Here is a 17473-nt window from a genome sequence, read left to right on the forward strand (position 1 = left end):
AAATAAGGCCCAGAAATTAGTTTTTTGAATTCGACTATCCAGTTTTTTGGGCACTAACAAAATCTTTTTTTTTCTGTAGGCTTTGGGTGCTTAACGTTCGTTAGACTTGTTCAAAAACTGTAAAACTTCTGAGTGTTTGCACTCAACCCTGAACCCAGCTGAAAAATTATTCAGCCAAATTTGGCCATCTTGACCCTTGGTTTACCGTCTACAGTTTTTAGAGTGCTTCTGTCGTTTTAACCCAGTTTCCGTCGTGGCCATTGTGGTCATAAAAAGTACAACCCCCAAAAAATGTATGACAATTAGGCCGAGAGAAAGAGGTCTATGAATAACCGAAAGGCAAACATATCGGGCCCAAATGTGCTGAGACTGCAGCCGAAAGATATGAGAAAGAGACCCAGGATCTTGTACAATTTGTGACACATGACAAAAACCCAAACCAAACCAAACCAAACCAGACTCAGAACTCAGTAACAGAAACAGAAACAGAAACATAAACAGAAACAGAGCGAGAAATATGGAACTGGACTGGGCGCTCACCTTGACAACTGTCCCAGCATTTTGACCTAGTGCTAAGCAAAACACAATACAATGCGAAAAGAAAACGCACACTTTTGACCTTTGCCAGTGTGGGAATATATGAAGAACATGGCCTAGCTGGCACTTGTCTACCCTTTTGGCCTCGTCATTGTTTGCCCCACAGGCCCCAAAAACTGGCAATAAACTTGTCTATTTTAGCACATGCCACAAAAAGAGACGACGGAGGAGGTTTGGGGTTGGGACATGGAATATGGGGTCGAGATGCGAGGATGGTGGAAGGGTAACGACTATGCCAAGACATTCTTGAGCTCTTTTTAGAGCAGTTCTCATTTCTTTGTTCGCCGCTGTGTGCGGCACAAGCTCAATTTGAATTAAATTCAATTTTTTTTTATTTTCATTCTCGGTTCTGTGCAACTTCAAGGTTGCCAACCAACTTGCAACAGTGGCAGCAGCAGCATCATCAGCAGCAACAAACAGGCAACAGCCTTTTTGCATTTGCCAGCGGCCATTAGGCAAGATATACCATACCGTACCGTACCGCATTTGCCGCCCCATTTTGGCCAGTTTTTGAACAGATCCCACGCTCGGCTGGCCTGATTTCTATCCTTCTGCTTTTGAATACCCATCAAAATGGGTAAATACGTTTGCAATCCGGCAAAAGATCAATAAAACGGTCATTTTTGAAATTTTCTTTTAATTTTTGTCAAATATTAATTGCTTTGTTTTAGTGAGTTCTAAAGAGCCATACAGATAAAGTGCAAGTTTTTAATCAAACAAATTTACAAAGTAACTAAATTACTAAATTAATATTATTATTTTATTATTTATTTATTATTGTTTTGCTCTGCGGAAGCTTCCAATAGTATTTGTTATTTATAATTATCTATATATAGACTTAAAGAGTACACAGTATCTCAAAGTGCGAGCAGTCAACTAAATCTTTGCTTTTTGTTTTGTTTTGTTTTTTGGTTTTGGCCCATTTTTTTTCGTTTCCATTCTTTTTATTCCTTCTCGCATTTTGCCTGCTTTCAATCTTTGTGTTTGCATTTTTCGGGGGGCGTCCGTAGATGAAAAGCCGCATTCCAAAAAGCTGCCTTGCAATTAAGAAATTTGTCAGTTTGCAGTGCAGCCAAACGAAATGGCAATGAAATGAAATCAAATGAAATGAAATAAAATGAAAAGCATTCAATTCAACTGAGAGAAGAAGAGAAATTCGTGTGGCACAAAGGCACACACGAGCGTCTAATGAGCGCATAATTAAGGAGCAAAAACGCCGATGATGATTCTGTATAAGTTGCTTTATAAATTTCATTTTGAGTTGTGCGAAATATGCCCAGACCTCTGCTGATGATGATGGTGATGCCCAATGCCTGATGCCTGGTGGTGTCGTTGTCCTAAAACTGGGACGTAGCCAACTTTTGCTCTGCTATCTGCCGCACTTCCTGTTTCCTGTGACACTTCCCCACTTTCTCCTTCCCCTCTCCCCCCTTTGGAACAGCAGCAGTAACAACAACAACAACAACAGTGGCTTCCTGTACATCGTCTATGCCATTATGGCCACTTGAGTTGATGCCAAAGCTGCCATTTGTGGGGGTCCCTCTCCACCTCGCAGCAACTCGACGTAAATGTTTTGTTTAGTCCTTCGTCCTCGTCCTTTGGCACCGTAGATGCAACCATTGGATGTCATTTTTCGGCTCTTTGAGCGCACAAGTTGCCACGATTTATGTGCAACTCCGGCAAACAGCTACAAATTTGGCTAAGAGCAGCCTCATACCGACTAAGTGCATTTGGCCGTTTTGCATATTTGGCACTAGACAGTAGACACTACACTACATACTTTTTCAAAAAAAAAAGGAGGGGTCACCAAACACTGTTTGTATCCCATCACAACAAGGCTACAAAAAAAGACGTAAATGAAAAAATTCCAGGAGTGCTTTTAAAATTCAATAAAAACTGGCTGCATATTTTAAAAGGGCTGTTCTAAATCGCTTTTGCTTCATTGATTTGCGGCTTGGTCACCATTCTCATCTCATATTGCCATATCACTTGCAATGCAGTCAACATTGCACTATCATAATATTTTTAATATTATTGGTCATCAAATTAAATATTAATTTAAAATCATTACATTATGCTGCAAGGCAAAATACCGTTGTTTTTCATTAAAGTAAGTATTTATTTGCCATTAAGTGACAAATAAAAAAAAGTTATATGCATATATAAATTTGTAATTTCAAAGCAACAAGGCAAATTTAAACAAGTTGAGCATTATTAACAAGAGCAGTGGTGTATGGTTTTGATATTATTAAATTATGTATTTAATCTGCATAAATTATATTTAGAAGAATTTATATACTTTTCTAACTTGTGTATGCAATTCCAATGTTCAATTCTAACTGGAGTTTGGTTTTTGTAACTGTCTCTCTCGTACCCTCACCTCCTGTATAACCTGATTTTGCTAGCCAGCTGCTTGTTGCATTTTTGGTTTAACAAACTTCCTGATTTTCTCCGTCCTTCGTCCTTCGTCCTCTGCCCGCAGCTTAAATTACACACTTCCGCCTTCCTTCCTGGGCATTCTGCTGTTCGCAGTTCGCAGGCCGTTCAACTTCCTAAACGGGTTTGTCAGCTCGCCTGCATACTTCCGGCAGGAACAGCTGGCCCTGGTCCTGGTTTCGGTCCTGGTTTTGGTCCTAGTCCTGGTCCTAGTCCTCGTCCTGTTCTGTGGTGTCCTGCACCAAACTTATGTTCATATAAACTGGGCACAAAAAGGCGAGCGGAGGGGGAAACTGGGCCGTCTGTTCCGCCATTATTGGTATTTAACAAGGGAAATGTTGCTGTTATACGAGCATCATCGGTTTGTTTCCGTTTCCGTTTATCGCTTCATATTGAACTAATTACCATGCAGACCCAGAGTATGGACAGCAAATAGAGCAATTCAAATGTTTAAGCCCCAACATTTGCAAGTGCTTTGAAAATATTTGTTTGTCCAGATTTCGAGGCTTTAAATATCATGAAAATTCTGTGTTATGGGCTTAACAAGTTCAAACTTGTACAGACTTAGTTTGTCATTCAATTTTATTTTTCATATTTTTTTTTGAAATGGTGTAAATAACAGTTAACTGTATTTAAGTGACAATATCAAATCAAAGATAGGAATATCTAAATACAATGGCAAATAAGCTAGTTTTTTGTTTTTAAATTTTTTCTTTATCCATTTAATAATTTATAAATCTTGTTTATAGAATATCTCTTCAATATACTCGAATGTTTATTAGTTTTAAGCTCTTGCATTGATTTAATATGTGTGTTCCTATATAATACATGTTGTTCCAGCCACCGCCACAACCTGTTGTTGTCGCTTTTGAAACACTTATGAAACTACGCATCGTTTTCACATCGTTTTCTTGGCAAGCAGCTGGAAACTTTTACCACTGCATTTCCTTTCTTTTGCAACTTTTCCTTGCCCTTTGCCTTTCTGTTTCTGTTTCTTTTCGAACGAACGAACGAACGAACGAACAAACCACTACACTACCCACCAATAAAATAAAAGGCACACCCGAGCAGTCGCCGAAGAAAATGCCATGAAAAGTTTTGGCTCTCGGCTGGGGTTTTCTTGGTTTTTGTGCCAAAAATTAATTAGGCTAATTAAAATGCTGGCATTGGAGGGCGGCGGATAAAGATGAGAAGCCGTAGCGAAGAACTGGTGGTGGTGGCGATGGCGGTGGTGCCAACAAAACTTCAAGTTCAAAGTTCTTCTTTGGGCGGCGCACTTGGCACACTTGATTGAATGAAAACTTTGCTACCTGTCGAGAGGCGCTGGAAAAGGAAAAATTAATTAACCTGGACGACGTGCAGTTTTTTAATCTGGAAAACAGTTGGCCAAACTCGAAACTCGAAATATAATTAAGCTGTTTTGTTGGGCAGTTGTCGTTGTCATTGTCATTGTCGTTGTCGTCTTTTTTGGTCACCCTCGGGGGATCTTGAAATCAATTAGCGCATGTCAGTCGTAGTCCGGAAAATCGGAATTGGGTATGGGAATGGTATCCGAAATGCGCGGGGTCACCACTTTGGACAGTCTGGGCCGCGGGTCATTTGCCATCTGCCGTGCAAGAGAACAAAAAAAAAAAAAAAAAAAAAAAAACGTTGTCCCAAGTGCGCGACACTGCCATCCGCGTTTTTTCACGGCCACGCCATTTTCCCACCCACTTTTCACGGGCTTTTGCACGCATGGCCGCCGGCCACTTGAGCTCCGGTTTCTACTGCTGCTCTGCAATTTAGACTTTGGTTTTTCATTTAGGTGTCCGTGTGTTGTTCCCACACTTTTGGGACAGGTGTGTGTATATGTGTAAGGAGAGAAAATCTGGATCGGCAGCTGGATGAAAATGTAGGCACTTAAAATACAGAGCTTTTAAAGTGCTCGAACTTGGACCATTAACAAGCCAAGCGTCTTTGCAGCTTATGAGTTTTGATGGCACTTGACCAAAAGTTTATACTTTCCTTTTTGCTTAACAGTCTTAAGATTTCTTTTACGATTAATTGTTTTTTTTTTCATAATATTGCCACCAGTTTGAGGACACTTTTTGTGTGTTTATGTGGTATGTTTTCTATATTTTTGAGCTTTAAGTTAATTTTTAAAATTTTGACATTTTATTGAGGGTTTTATTGAAATGGTTTTGTGCTAGTTTTATTTCTTTTTATTGTAAGAGACTAATATGTATTGCAGCTTATTTAAACATTTATAAAAATATATATTTCTTATAGTAATTTTGAGATAAGTTGTATAATATATATTTTTTTAAAAGCCAGAAAAGATTTGAAATTGTCTAATTCTGATTGATTTGAAATGATTTCAATATCCAATTAGTATAAAAATAAATGTCTTTACAATTTTTCAACAGCTTTTCGGAGGTCGCCAACTGGTAATTTGAGAATCGCCAAAGATGTGCCCATTGAAACTGCTGCTACTCTTCACCTGCGCAAGTCAAAGGTCAAGTGCAACTACGATTCGCCAGCAATTTGCCACCGCCGTTTGGTTTTTTTTTGGGTTTTTCCGATTTATTTTTTTTTTTTTGGCATCGTATTGCTAAATGCCTTCATTAAAAGCAGCAAGTGCGCAGTGTGCTCCCAAAAACGCACCCAGCGACTCCAACGACCTTACCTTTTCAGGTGGGCGGTGAAAAGTGGGGGCGGGGCCAAATGGCAAAAACAAAGAGCATGTGCAGCATAAAGGCGGCTAAAAGTGCTTCAGCCCGCAAGGCAAAAGTTGGCTGTCATGGTACAGAGTGAAAAAATAAAATGTCTAAAATCAAAAACTGGCTCTGAGACATGAGTATACTTCAGCGGAGAGGCGGTCATTCTAAATCGATAATTATTGGTATTACATGTCATTTTATGTATTAAACATTTGTATTAAAATACTTGGTACGAGTATTTTTGCTTTTAAGAACATTTCATTTCATTTTTTTGTAATTAGATTCTGATATTTTATTTACTTTTTTATGTTTGTGCTAGATTTTTATATCAAATCAAAAACTCATTTTAATAAAAGCAAAGATTTTTGATTAACTTTAAGCTATAAACTGGAACCTTTTTAATTAATCAATTTTACGCTCCATTTAAAAAGTGCTTTTTTGCATCAGTGCACATGTACCAGTTGCATTTGAGCAGCTGACATTGCTTTGTGGATAACCCTTTTTCATAGTGGGATGTGGTGGGTGGTGATGGGTGGTGATGGGTGTCGAGTGGATGGGATCACAGCTGTTGTTGTTCTGGCCCACCTCCTCGGGTTCCGCGTCGCTTTGTCCTTTTATGCTGCATTTTTAAGCCAACTGACAACCCAAGCTCTATATCTCCAAAGCCACCTTTCCCCCACAACCTTTTTTCAACCACCTGCTCTTTTACCACCCCCTCTGAAGGCAATTTGCTATGTCGCTGTGAAATAGGCAACTTTTGTGGAGATGCGGGCCCTGCAAAAAGGGTTGCCATCTGTTGATGCCGTCAGAAGTGGGGGGTGGGCGGTTTCGTTTTTTCTACCCACCTACCTCCCGTGCAATCGAAGGCTCAAGGCCGCGGCTGTCATGTACACGGGGCCCAAAAATGGAGCCTTCGTGGCAAGGACTACGAATCCGTGATTGGATTGAAGAACAAGAAGCCCCAGCACGTGTGAATCACGATTTTTGGTGCCGTAATGTCAAGGTTGTCAAGCAGGAAATTGCACGAATTTATGGTGTAATTTTTGAATTGAATTGAATATTTTAAGAATTTATTTGAACTTGGCCTCGGTTGGCTTGCATTGAATTACTGAATCTCCAAAACAAATATTTTTTGATTTATAAAATAATCAAATAAATATGATGCAAAAAAGAGAACTTATGTATATATATATATAATCCTATCTAATATACAATCCTATCTAAATACAGCTGCGGTCATAAAAATATTAGTTTTATAGTTTATGGATATAGCATACTAAGCTAGTTTTGAACCTACTATTGAAATTTCTGTCTATATTTTCATCATGCTTTATACTAAAGCTGTACTATAAACTAAAAAGGCACATTTAACAATCCAAATTTATCATAAGTAGAATACGTTAAAATATTTGTTTATAAATAAAATAGCATCCGTTGGTCTAGCTATAAGCTGCTTCAGTTTCAAGATTAATGGGCCCACAACTGCACATATAAGCCCTCTCCTCCGATGTGAGCACATCGCATCAATTAGATGATCGCAGCTAGCAATCAAATCAATGGCACAAATGGCTTCGGGCACAAAGACACCATTACAGGGGCCAGAAACCAAAAGGGTCCGTGTGTAGCCAGGTGCATTTATCAATTTAGCCGAGCCCCGCAGCGCAAATGGCAACAATGCCGGCCAAGAGACACGATATGACACGGAGCACCAAGGCAGCTGCAGTTTGGCCAAAACAATGATGGCTAACAAACTAAAGACGAAACCCGGACAAACACAGCACAATCCACCTCTACACCAAGAGAAAAAACTCATTGACAATCTCTAGCTGCATAATACTTCTTCGGGTAAAAATACTTTCTATATTTGCAAGCTCTCATATAATAAAGTTTTCATCACTTTTTCCAAATGGCTATAAAAATATGATATATTCTCATGAATACATCTAAGATTGCTATAGTTTTTAATTTTAAATAATCTTATTTATACGTAAATAAATTGTACTAACTATAAATCTAAATGAGTAATATAAAATAAACGAAAATATTAAATTGAATTGTTTAAATGTTTATGTTTATAATTTATTATTATAAGATAAATTTTAATTTTGTTAAGTTAGTTACTCAATTTTTATTAAGTTTTTTTTATATGTGTTAAATTGAACTTTACAAAATATGGTAAAATATTTGTTTTCCCTCCGTGTAATAGCAAACTTCCGGCAGTTTGGCAGCCACTCGGCACAGTTGCAATTGTTTTTGGCCCAACAATGGCTGGCTCTCGTGCTCCTCAAATCCTGGCCCTGCACTTGCACCTTCGTCTACACCTGAATGCGAATCTGAAACAGAATCTCAGCCCGGCGAGACAATGGGCCCGGCCGGCCGGCCAGTCCTGATGCGAACGTTGTAATTAATGCCTCGGGCGGCTGGGATCTTGGACTACGACTACTAGACATTGTTTTTGGCCCGGAGAAACAATGGCGACGACAATCGCCAGATTCCTCTTGGCCCTGGCCTTAAACAACAACACAAAACACAACAGGGGGTAAAAACAAAAACTAAAACTTAAAACAGGCCAACAAAGACAATAGCAACATAAGCAGAGCTCCATCATTACAGGTTGTCATCCCAATTCGAAAACTGGGCAACTTAACGGTGATGGAAACATCGAGAATGAAATGTTTTATTAAAGCCTCCCCCCCAAAAATAACAGACTGCCAACAACAATAACGAAATCGGATTAAATATGCACATAGAAGCTGAATCGCATGCATATGGACAGCTTAGAGGGAATATGGGTGAGTGTGTGTGGCTCGGAAAATTCGTACATACATGCATATTTGCTGGGAAAGTATTTAATAACTGGTGAATACGGAAATCAATCGAGCTGGTTTTTATGAGCTAGCCTATTTCCGTTTTCACTGCCACTTAAATCCTTAGAACATTGAGGTATTACTTTACAAACTTTAGATAACATTATAATTGGCTTAGCAAGGGCACATTTTTATGATTTTATTAAACTCTTAAAAGAAACTTACATAATCAGTGTGGTCAAAATAATTAAATTACATAGGACATTAAGAAATCACATACTTCAGATTTTGTATAAATATAAAATATATACGTTATTGGTCGATGTACAAGTATTTATCATTATCAATTATTTTTTTCTACACTTTATCTCTGAAGAAATAAGCTTACAATTTTATCTTTGAGCCACCAAGGGAATCACTCAAATAATCAATGAACCATCAAGCCATCGGACTGCATTATCTTTCTATATATATCTATGCTCATTTAAGTGGAATTTGAATTTTAATTGAAAATAAGTGCTTCATTGTGTATCTTTTTTGGCCAAATTGTGACAGTTTTGCAAATTGATGAGAAGTGGAAGGCAAAAATGGCAAACTAGGAAAGCACTTTGCTATTTTCCATTTTCCATTCTCCATTTGCTATTTGCGGACGGACACGGGACACGTTTTATATCAGGTCAATCGAATAAAATCGATAATTAGCCGTTTGCATATCACGCATACGCCGCATTGGCCACACAACTGTTGACAAAACTGTTGAGCATGACCAGCCCACCTTTTGCCTATCACACTTCGCCTGGGTCTTGGCAATAAATCAGAATTTAATTGGCATCTAATGTGCAATTCGCTGGCTAATGCAGCAAAATGGTCAGCAATGCATATTTAATGAATCAGCATTATAACGACATTATTTGAATGCTAATTACAGCCAACCAAAATGGGTGCAAAAAACGTCAGCGCGCAGGCCGAAAAAAAAAACACCAACTGGTCGTAGCAAAACCTCAAAATCCCACAAAACGACAAGGCAATTTAATTTTTGGCCAAATGTTCTGCCACTTGAGGCGATTTACCATTACGCCCACACTCCGTCGTGTTGGGCAATCAATAAATCTAATGAAAATTTCTTCGCCTCGACCTGTCAACAAATCGAACTTGTCCTCAGACCACACTTGCAAAATTTTAAGTCAGGGCTTGAAAACGTCAAGCGTTTTTCTTTATGTGAATTCTGATAACGTAATTTATTGATAAGCCAAGTGGGGACTATAGAGTCACAAAAAGCACTTTCACAATGAAAAGACTTATGAAATAATGTAAGCTTTTAAAAAATGTAAGTATATAAGAGCATTACTATAAATGTGCATTTTGTTCACCAGAAGCTTCTGGCCTCAAAAAGACACAAACTAGCTGTCAACTTATTAAATACATAGGTGAAATTGTATTTTATGAAGAAAGTAAGCGTACAATAACATTGGAAAATATTTGGAAAACGAAACTCAATTTATATATTTTGAAACCAATAAATAAAATCCAACCAAGAAGAATCAGAGGGATCAAGGATTCCAGATAATTAAACCATTCAAAATTCCGCTGAAAGTTGTGTTAATAAGGTCATACATTTTGGAGGCCAATTTGTCGCAGTGGACGAGCATGCCCTTGCCCATGTCCATGTCCATGTGCTTCATGCCCTCCGGCTTAGCGTGCAATTCAATTAAAGTTGCATAGGGCCATTGGACAATGGCTCCTCCGCGCACCGGACTTGACCAAGTGAAATGTTCATTTTGATTTACCCCCCATCACCTCATCGCTCCCTCTGAACAATCTGCCGCCGAGTTTTGTGACAAGAATGAATGAACAATGGCTTTGGGTTTGCCTTTGCCTTTGGCTTTGGCATTGGCGTCCTTGGCAGCTGCCGGGGCTAAAATATTGGGATGAAATTCAACGATGGGGGGGGGTTTTGATTTTACCAGCATTGAAAGCCAAGAAAGCTGGGAATGCTAAGAGCATACATATTAAATTACCAAGTGGCAAGTCAATTGGCATATGTCAGCGTGCCACACACACGCACACACAAGCATGCTGCAGCGGGAGCATTCTGCCGAAATTGCCAAGTTAAATGAAGTCAAAAATGTAAATTTCATTTGCCAGTTTCTGTTGAAGATGTAGAAACGGGCAACCGAAAACCCAATTAGAGGGCGGAACGCGTGTGGGCGTGGCAGTTGGCGTTGCCAAATTACAGTTACCAGCTGTTGCGCCAAAGTCAGAGGACTTTGTCTACGGGGCGGCTCTAGAACACCCCACAACACCCACGCACATCCCCCCTCCCCTAAGAATTCTAGATACCAAGAGAACCCTACAAATACACCCAACTCAAACATTTTTCGCTAGCAACATGTGTTTCCATTTTCCACCGCACCTACAATCCTACAAGCCCCCAAATTTTGGCAACTGAATCAATAAAAAGAAAGCAATAAAGACTTTCAGATACCCGGTAAATAAGTTGATTACCAAACAGAATTTTATTGTAATATTTCTAGAACCAGCATTCTAAAGATCAGAATTAAAGGGACAATAACACAAATCACAGTTGGTATAAGGATTTTTTTAATTTTATTTGATTTTAATTTAATAAGTGGATTTATTTTTATTTAAAAATTTGTATGCATTTCATTAGAAATTCAATATACTCTTGTTTTCAACAAATGCCGGGTATTCAAATAGGAACCGAAATTAATTTGTTGAAGAAAATCTGTGAAAACGCATTTTGCGGCAAACAGCAATTAAAGGACAAAAGACATAATTTCATAATTAAGTGCACAAGACAATGAGAGCGAAGTGAGTGAGTGAGAGAGAGTGAAAGAGATAGAGAGAGAGGGAGAGAGAGAGAGAGAGAGAGAGGGAGAGAGAAGCAGCTATCGACAGGAAGAAAAGAAAATTTCCTTTGTTTTGCGGGCCATTAGCAAGTGGACTAATGATCTACCAAAACTGGCGAGCTTCTGGCTCGGCTTGTAATTAATGACAAACGCAAAGGCTGGGCAAAGGAAAACTTTCCCGGCAAACACTGGGAAATGAGGCAATTTCCCCAAAACTCAGAACTTCGAGTTCATTCCTCGGTCTGTCAAATAGAGATTCCGTAATTGTCTAGGGGTTTCGGTTTCGGTCGGCAGGGAGGTGGCCTTTGAATCCAATTGTGCGAATGATATATGCATGGGAAAAAGCTATAAATCTGTACTGCTCAGATATGGCATTTTAATTACAACCTACTGCAAATCAATAGGTTCAAAGGGATTACAAATGGCAGGTGATCTTGTTACTCTGTACTTTGTATGAACAGATTTTATTGTATAAGTATCCCATTAACAATTAATGCCTTATTAAAAAAAACATTAATTTACAAGTAACCCTTGAGTAAAATATTCAACAGAAAGGAAAGAAATGTTACAACTTGCTCAACTGAAAGGAAAGTGATAAACTTGCATGTGTCACTGATAGCTGCACATTGAAACCCAGCCAAAAGGTTAAGTTCACATGGTCCCTAAAAATAACCCCCGTGAAAAGCCATTAAATTGATGTTCTATTCGCCGCTCAATCAAGTTTTTTTGGCGGGAAATCTACTGCTGCTGTTGCTTTTGACGTCGGCATTGTTTTTTATACACATATTTTCCCGCAAATTCTGCATTTCCCCCGTCAGTCGGAAAATAGATCCATGTGGGCGGTGGGGGGAAATAGGGAAAAGGGGACTCTATATTGTGGGCACTGGTACGAAGTACGATATCGTGGCAGCTGCGTCATTTTGGAATTTGGCAATAAGCAAATAAATAAATAAATCATTTGTGTGCATAGCCAGCGGTAAATATCGCCAGATACGGCCAGGAATTGATATGGTATGGCATGTGTGCCATACTGAGTGGATGTGCGCCACTTGAAAGTGGCGGAGGAAATGGAACTTGACTGCGTTGACAGTAGACGGCGCCAAATCGGCTGACTACTGTCCTCCTTCACCATCGCCAAGTGGCACACATGGCGTATGCGCGATATGCCACCCCGACAATTATGAACATGTTTCTCCACGGCGGAAGGCACGCTAAACATATTTCAAATCGCTAGCGCTTTTATGACTCACACACGAGCTCACACATATACATTTCTCTTTCAAAACTATTTTAAGGCATTTAACAAAGCGTCATAAGAAACCGAAACGAAAAGAAAAGAAAATAGCAGGAAAAGCGGACTTTTAAAAGCAATTTGGCCAGTGGCTTTAGCTGCTTTTTTATATTTCCGATTCTTCTTCGTCGTCGCCTTTCAAGTGTCCATCAACATGTTTGACAAGTGCGCTGATTTGGCCACCTCACTCCAAAAGTAAAAAGAACAAAAAAAAAATCATACCACCCAGTATCGTCTGTGTGAGTCATTATTTGGCCATGCTTGCAATTTCCGCTGGCCAACCATCCCGATTTCCCCCACCCCACCCGGATGTTGTTAGTCGGGCCAGGGCCATGTTGTTTCGCCCAGCTCTCCTCCAAGCTCCAAGCTCCAACCTCCAACCTCCTGCCTAATGAATAATGCAACAGTCTCTCTGGGGGGCGGTGAAGTGATGTAGCAGGTAGCCCCGAATATAAGGTTGCAAAAACTACCAGCCCAGCGAAAAGCGAGAGCGAGAGGGAAACTTTCCCCAATAAAATATTTAAATCGAATACTTTGCCAGATAAGAGAGAACTGGAAGCAAACGGGGGGAGGGGGTAGGAATCATTTCGGTTAGTTTGCTTTAAAACTGCAGACTATGTTGATCGCCCGGCCACGGCGCTTCTCGTAGAGATTATCATCTTAAGGTTGACTCATCTGCGCTCCCTTCTCAGTGCCCTTCTCCGCGCTTCTCATCTTATTCACCTAAGCCATTCTACAGAGTCGCTTTGTAAAGCCTTTCAACAGAAGCAATTTAGAAAATGTAATTTGAATCAGCACTTTGCACCCGCACTTCTTACTAAGCTTTTCTTTAACCAATTAAAAAAAAGTACATTTTACATTTTTGAAATTAACTTAACTTAACTTGCATGTCATGTCAAAAGTTATTATGATTTGCACATTATTTATAAATTTGTAATAAATTAACCAATATACTTACATTTGTCAAGCTCAAGAAAAGAAATAGACCCTGAAAAGATAAAAGCAAAAAACACAATGTCAAAATGTAGTCTAGTCAACGTAATTTGAGATATATGATCGATTTTATAAACAATTTTTAAAATACCCAATAATTTTCGATGTAACAAAGCCTTGAGGTTGCGACTTGTTTGTGACAAGCCTAATCACAGTATTTCCCTGCACTCAATTTGACTGTTCGAATGTTTATCAAGTGTTAATCCAGTCCTTTCAGTGCGTAAGCCATTGGTAAACGAAACCAAGAACTAAGTAAACATGTCCCATTTCGGGACAATTAATCAAATATTTTTTCATTGAATTTCCAGGATAGAGGGGCTGGCAGGCAGGCAGACAAAAAGGCAGGAGACAAATGTTGAACTAAGCCATATCACATGACCGTGGGCCAGGTTATAGTATTCTGGCCCGGATCGAGGGTCCCGTTCCCGGGGCGTTAATGGGCCAACTGACAGACAGGCCGAATGATGGATGACATGGTGGGGTTGTTCTGCCATACGAGTTATGCGTGTTCGAGTGTGAGGGCAAAAACAAGGCGCTATATGTTTGGATATCACTGGATATGACTACAAAACCTTCAGCCATCACCCCCTTTGCAATCCCTTCGCAATTCCCCCTCCCCATAAATATCTCTCGTAAATCGCATTTGTGCATTTGCATTAGATGCAGCTCGTTGGTCGCAATGAGCAACAATGTCAAACTTACTGCCGCCATCGTCATCGCCATCGCCATCTGCATGCAAATCTGTCCGGGATGCTATGCAAATCCTGTTTTACAGCCACCAGACTATGACTATGACTATGACTATATATAAATGCACTGTATGTGCATGCTTGGCTTAAGCCCGAGGTCTGGTCTGGTTTGGTCTGGTCTATTTCTATATCTATACGGCTATAAGGAGAACTATATATATGGCCACATGGCACCATCTTTGGCTTTGGATTTGGCTAGAGGGGAACTCGGCTTTTACTTTGATTTTATGGCATACGATGGACATAAAATATGAATGGATTATCGCACACAATCGCACGCAGTCTTGCAAGTGCAGCAGGCGACAAATGTGTGACTTTCTAATCCTTCGAGGTTCTCAAAGATACTTTGTATGCGCTTAAAGCTTGATTTAATTGCAAGGTAGGTGTTCAGATTATTGTTACGTCCTTGATTCGAATTTCGTTGGATCTAATATTTAGTTCAAAACAGTTCGTTCAATGGAACAGTCGGTTTTTTCTTAAATACAAAATAACTACATATATGATAATGCTTCCATTTTTACAATTGCGGCACAGTTTGTTTTGTTTTTCTACAAATAATTAAACTGGCATTAGCATTTGATTAAACTAAAGGGGAAACAAGCAGAGGAAGCAAAATAGAAGAAATGTCGACATCATCACCACGATTATAAGCAGAGTAAACACGATCACGATTAGTGCTTAAACAACTTTAAATTTCACCAACCACTTAAATAAAACACCATAAAAATACAAAAAATAAACCAAATTTACGTTAAGCAAGCACAAAGAAAAATATTTTAATTATAGGGGGTGTAGTGACTAACAATTCTATTCATAAGATTCAATTTTTCTCTTAAAATTGTTTTTTATCTTTTGAGTGTTACCGAAAATTGTTAAAATTAAATTTCGAAAAACTGGACACAGCTATACCTGGGTCAATTGATTATCGATTTGAAGCACTTTCACTTTTTTGATTTTGGATGTTCCAATACCGAATTATGATGAGCAGCGCAATTAAACTTTGTTTTGAGACTCTCTGGTCTTTGTTTTAAATAATAATCTATGAAAATTTAACAGAATTTTCATTTAAATGTCGCATTTATCAATTCATTTTAACCGTTTCGTCGAAGACAATTTCCAAAAACGTGTTTTATTGTTACACAAATTAACCCTACTCACATGGTAAATGGCAGTCGATAATAGTTGTTAAGTTTCTGTTGAGAAGCTTGGCTGTGAAGCGTGAGAAGCACAGCGAAGGGTGCAGGATATTCCATATCCATATGCTTCATTTAATTCCTAAGACCTTGTGTATGTGCTATTTTCCTATTCTCCTCCATAAGTTTTGCAGCCTTTGGGAAAATCTTCTGTCTGCCCCAGTACTATAAGTGTGTGTGTCTGGTGTTCGATGTGTGTGGGCGCTTGTCATTTGTTTATTTTACGCCACATCGCCTCGTGTGACATCATTCCACTGACTTAACGATGACGGCGAGAACTTATCAACTTTATCAGCTTTAAAGATGTAGCGATGCCTGATGCTTTTCTTAAAATTTTTCTCTTTTCTCTTTTTTTTTGTATTTTCGCATTTTCCTGTACTTGTCACCTTTGCCGCCGCTGTTTGTTTACGAGTAGACATCGAAATTTGTTTTATTTTTTTAGCACTGTCATCTTTAAAGTCTTCCTTTTATTTTTGGGTTAACGCCTTGAGCGAACTGTAAACAAAACCGCAGTGAGTTTTCCACACATACATACAGTGCTCCAATGTACATTAAGACGAGCACTTTAAACTGTAAAATTTCCTATAAGATATGGTGTACTAACTTTATATGGAATATGCTATTTAATTTTTATAAAAAATCATTTCATATTTTTATTTGGTATTTTTTGGGTTCTCTTTTTTTCCGCACCGCAGTTTCGTATTTAACCGAGCTGGCGATTTCCATGTGAAAAATAATTGGGCTGCCCTATTCCCAGCCAGAGAAAATTGTTTCCAAAAAGGTAAAGTTCATCAAAAACGTGACTGGTTTTAAAGTGAACGTTGCGGCGCATAAATCAACAATAAATGTTAAAGAAAAACCAAAAAAAAAAACGTGAGAAAAAAATCCAAAACAAAAAAAGCAAATTTCATACTTTTCTGTTTGGTTGCCTTTTTTTTCGTTTCTTTTTTGGCTGCGTTTTCTGTTTGATTTGCGGAAAACGTAAGACACGGGCGGCGGAGAAAAAATCGGGGCGAAAAAAAGGGGGCGACGCAGGCAAGACGAGACGAGACCCAGTTTGCAAAGTAAACAAACGGCAAATGAAATGAAATGCCGCCGCCGACGTCCGTCGACTGAAACTATTAAAAATGAAATGGGCTGTGCGAGAGCACCACCGCCCCCCTTTCATCCGCCCCTGAACCCTCACGCTCCCCCGTACCGTAAGGGGAACCTTTTTCCATCTGATGGACAAGGCAAAGGGACAGTGGGCAATGGGACAGGGACAGTGGACCGCACAGACGATGACGCCGTCGGCCTTTTTGCATATATAATGCATATCCTTACATACATGAGCATGGGACATGGGCGGAGCTCGAGAAGGGTTCACTGGAATGAGAAACCTCCAGTGAATTATAATACTTCTCTTCAAGGCGATTTCTTCCAAAACCATTGTCATTAGCCACAGTTGATTCTACAATCTAAACTATGCAGATTTAGAACTGGGAAATTCATAGGAAAAAAATTCCCATGACGCCAACTTTTACCAAAGTTAGACAAAAGCAAGACTCTTAAAGTTTTCACCACTTAAACCTTTAATCTTTTGTAAAAGTTTTTCAACATATTTTAAAGTGGTCACATCTCCAAAAAGTTTTATTTCAAGTGTAAACATTTTTTTTTTTGTTTAGCTCAGGGTGTGTTTTATATATGAGTTCATACGTTCATATCTGCCCACAGATATGTTCATTTGCATACGCATTGCACATTGCCAGGTTTTTCCAAGCGTTTCAACCAAACTTAAAACATTATGATGACCTACATATAGCAGCAGTATGCAATAGAGAAGTGCGTTTCAAGGCAAT

General features: G+C 39.0%; 1 protein-coding gene across 9 annotated transcripts in view; it reads right to left on the minus strand.

Moving 5' to 3' along the window:
• Positions 1-17473, minus strand: part of LOC108140784 (voltage-dependent T-type calcium channel subunit alpha-1G) — a 90556-nt gene that overhangs the window by 53376 nt on the left and 19707 nt on the right. For all 9 annotated transcript variants that reach the window (XM_041708032.1, XM_041708040.1, XM_041708042.1 and 6 more), the window contains exon 3: positions 13659-13688. The gene's annotated coding sequence lies outside the window, so the exon portion shown is untranslated. The remainder of the gene's footprint in view (positions 1-13658; positions 13689-17473) is intronic.

This window comes from Drosophila elegans, unplaced genomic scaffold (assembly GCF_018152505.1).
Source record: "Drosophila elegans isolate 14027-0461.03 unplaced genomic scaffold, ASM1815250v1 contig_149, whole genome shotgun sequence".
NCBI classification, from domain to species: domain Eukaryota; kingdom Metazoa; phylum Arthropoda; class Insecta; order Diptera; family Drosophilidae; genus Drosophila; species Drosophila elegans.